Here is a 4,534-nt window from a genome sequence, read left to right as displayed (position 1 = left end):
CTTGATGGAACCAACTATGGCATATGGAAGATCAGAATGGAGACACATCTAAATTGCATTAGAAAAGACATTTGGGAAGTTACAAAGAATGGTTATACTACCGTTGTACCAGGTCAGCCCAGTCTAGCTAACTTGACAAAAGATGAGGAAAATGATTGCAAAGCAAGAGAAGCACTTTTCAGTGCATTATCAGATCAATAAATCATGGGACTATCAGATAGGTCTACTGCTAAAGCTATTTGGGATCATTTGGAAACACTGAATGAAGGAGATTCCACAGTTAACAATGCAAAACTTGAAAGCTTCCGAGTCAGGTATGAACATCTAAAAATGGAAGAAGATGAAAGGATTTCTGCTTTTATGGAAAGAGTAAATGAAATTGTTTTGGGTATTAAATGTTGTGGAGGAACCTTAAGTGAGGATGAAATTGTTTCAAAAGTTTTAAGAGGATTGCCACCAGCATATAAAATGAAAGTCACTGCTATAAATGAATTAAGAACAATGCCTAATACATCAGTTACTAGGGATACATTGATTGGGAAACTTTCAGATTTTGAAATTGAAGAATTTGGTCCTGTTACTACTATAAAGATAGATTTGGCCTTTAAAGCATCAACATCATCTGCTCCATCATTTGACAAATCTGATTGGAAAGCCTTTTATGAAAGAGAACTTGAAGAACTTGAAGCACTATTTGCAAGGAAAATGCCTAAAGGTCAAGTTGGAAGTAAGTATGAAGGTAAAGCACCCTTCAAATGTTTTAACTGCAATAAGATTGGTCATATGGCTTCAAGATGCCTTGATAGACATGCTAGACTAAGAGAAGAAGCTAGAAGAACATACAAGCCTAACCCTGAATATCAGAGATACAGATTTAAGAAGAATAAAGACAAATCTTGTTACATTGCTGATGAAGGTGTGACTGATGTTTCTGATGAGGATCCGACAGACAATGGATGGTTTTTTGTTGCTATAATAGAAGATCAACCGGCACCTACTACTCAACCGGTAGTACAGGCCTTGGCAGCTAAAGTTGAAGTAAAAGATGAATGGATCATTGATTCAAGATGCTCACATCATATGACAGGAGACAAAGGTAAATTCTTGAACTTTCAAGAATACAATGGAGACTTAGTGAGATTTGGAGATGACAAAGCTTGTTCAATCAAAAGTAAGGGTTCAATATCTCTTGATGGTAAGCATAACACTGACAATGTCTACTATGTTGAAGGATTAAAGCATAATCTTTTGAGTGTTGGTCAATTAGTTGAGAAAGTATTTCAGTTACAATTTAAGAATGGAAAATGCAAAATCATGAACAAAACTGATTTGGAAATTGCAACCGGTAATCAGACTAGAGGTAATATCTTTCATTTGAATAACAATGAAAAGACATGCTTAATTGTACATATAGATGAAAGGTGGTTATGGCATAAGAGACTCTGTCATGTAAACTTTGATTGCATGGTAAAGATTAGTACTACTAAGGTAGTTAGAGATTTACCTAAAATTGCCAAACCTCACAATACAGTATGTAAGGAATGTCAATTTGGAAAACAAGTTAGAGCTAGTTTCAAAAGTATTCTAGAAAAATCAAATAATGCTCTTGATTTGATTCAAACTGATTTATATGGTCTAGCTACAACTAAAAGCTTACAAGGTGATAGATATTTCATGCTAATCATTGATGACTATTCTAGAATGTGTTGGGTTACTTTTCTTAGAGAAAAATCAGAGGCACTTGGAAAGTTCAAACTGTTCAAAGCAATGGTAGAAAATGAAATCGGTAAGAAAATCAAATGTTTAAGATCATATCAAGGAGGTGAATTTACATCTAAGGATTTTAATACATTATGTCAAGTGAATGGAATCAGAAGACAACTATCAGCACCTCGGACACCACAACAGAATGGAGTTGTTGAAAGGAAAAATAGAACTATCTTGGATGCAGCAAGAAGTATGTTGTCAGAAGAAAACCTAACAATTGGTATCCATGTGTATTGGAGAGAAGCAATCAGCACATCGGTCTATACATTTAACAAAGTTCACATCAAAGGTAAAACTGGTAAGACCCCTCATGAACTATGGTTTGGTAGTACTCCTACTCTTCAGTATGTCAGAATTTTTGGAAGTAAATGTTATATGAGAAGAGATGAGTATATTGGCAAATTTGATCCTAGAAGTGATGAAGGAATATTTCTTCGTTATTCATCTATGAGAAAAGCATATAGATTTTTTAACAAGAGATTGCAGAAAATTGTTGAGAGTACAAATGTAAATATTGATGAACAATTCAGAGGAACTTCAAGGTATATAGACTCTGAACTAGTAATAGAAATTTTGACAAATGAACCTACTCTAAATCCACCGGTATAGAATGAAGATCCAGTTAACCCGGTATCATCTGAGGATTCCATAGTAATTGAGGAACAACAACAAACAAAGACATCCTGGTATGTAAGACTGAATCATTCTGAAGATCAGATAATTGGAAATAAGTTTAAAGGAGTTATGACAAGAGGAAGATTGGCAAATGAATAGGTATGTCTTATTTCTAAAATTGAACCATCATCTGTTAATGAGGCATGTGAAGATAAATTTTGGATTAAAGCTATGGAAGAAGAATTAGAACAAATTTAAAAAAACAACACTTGGGCATTAGTTCCCTGACCTAAAGATAAATATGTAATTGGAACCAAATGGGTATTTAGAAATAAACTTAATGAAGATGGTAAGGTTGTCAAAAATAAAGAAAGACTAGTGTGTAAGGGATATTCTCAGAAAGAAGGAGTTGATTACAATGAAACCTTTGCACTGGTAGCTAGAATTGAGGCAGTCAGATTATTTTTGGCTTTTGCAGCACACAAGAACTACAAAGTTTATCAAATGGATATTAAATGTGCATTTTTGAATGGAGATCTTGAAGAGGAAGTATACATTGAACAACCTGATGGATTTTCTTTGACAGATGACAATGATATGGTTTGCAGGTTAAGAAAAGCTCTGTATGGACTAAAACAAGCTCCAAGAGCTTGGTATGCAAGATTGGATAAGTATCTTTTAAAGCTTGGTTTTACTAAAGGAAATGCAGACAACAATTTATATTATAAAGTAACTAATGATGACATCTTGATTATAGAATTATTTGTTGATGATATAATCTTTGGAGGAGAAGATGGATTATGTAAGAAATTTTCTATTAAAATGCAACAAGAATTTGAAATGTCTATGATTGGAGAAATATAATTCCTTTTAGGATTGCAGATTTCACAGACTGATAAAAGTATATTCTTGAGTCAATCCAAATACTTAAAAGAGTTACTAAAGAAATTTGGGATGGAGAACTCTAAACCGGTAAGCACACCTATGACAACAAATGACAAATTATCACAAAGGGATGAATCTATACCTGTTAATCCAACTAGATACAAATCTATGATAGGAGGTTTACTGTATTTGACACAAACCAAACCTAATATTATGAATGCAGTATGTATTGTTTCAAGTTTTCAAAGTAATCCTAGAGAAAATTATGAATCAGCAGTAAAAAAGATTTTCCGGTACTTACAAGGCACTATAAATCTTGGATTATGGTATCCTAGAGATGAAAACTTTGAATTATGTGCATACATAGATGCAAATTGGGTAGGAGATGTGGATGATAGAAGAAACACCATCGACGGAGCATTATTTCTTGGAAACAAATTAGTTTCTTGGTTGAGTAAGAAACAAAGTTGTACATCTTTATCACTAGTAGAATCAGAATATGTTGCAATAGCAACTAACTGTACATAGGTACTATGGCCTAAGTAAATGTTGAAAGACATAAAGGTAAAATGCAAGGAACCTATTACTATCTATTGTGATAACACTGCAGCAATTGATATATCTAAGAATATGGTATTACATTCTAAAACCAAACATGTTTCTATCAAACTGAATTTTCTAAGGGAAAATGTTGAAGCTAAGGAGATAAAACTAGTTTATGTGAATACTAAAGTGCAGATTATAGATATTTTCACTAAACCTTTGCCTAAGGAAACTTTTAAATATCTCAGAGATCAACTTGGAGTCATACCACTACTGGTAGAGACTTAGAGAGTTGATGATTATCATCAACCAGCAGAATTAACAGAGAAATCTTTTATTCCGGTCTTTGATGAGGAAGCTACTTCTCAGGTGGAGTAGTTGGTATATTGAAATGATTGGTATTTTATATATGAACTTGGTTTTATTGTAACTTTGACATTTGATGTCAAAGGGGGAGAGATATCTATAGAAAAACACATTATCTTTATTATCTTTTGGGGAGAGATTGTTATGGAAAAACTTTGGAAAACACATGTTGCTCCCAGGGGGAGAGATTGTTGTTTAGGAGAGATTATTACTCTCTGATTTTTGGTTATGATCTTTTTGGAGATTGTTGGTTTTTGGTACTTGGCATTTTTGTTTTGGCACTTTGATGGTTTTTCCATCTTGTGTTGCCATCAATGCCAAAGGGGGAGATTGTTGGTATTTTGGTATGGTTTTATCA

This window comes from Cryptomeria japonica, chromosome 8 (genome assembly GCF_030272615.1).
Source record: "Cryptomeria japonica chromosome 8, Sugi_1.0, whole genome shotgun sequence".
NCBI classification, from domain to species: domain Eukaryota; kingdom Viridiplantae; phylum Streptophyta; class Pinopsida; order Cupressales; family Cupressaceae; genus Cryptomeria; species Cryptomeria japonica.
This window is presented reverse-complemented; position numbering follows the sequence as displayed.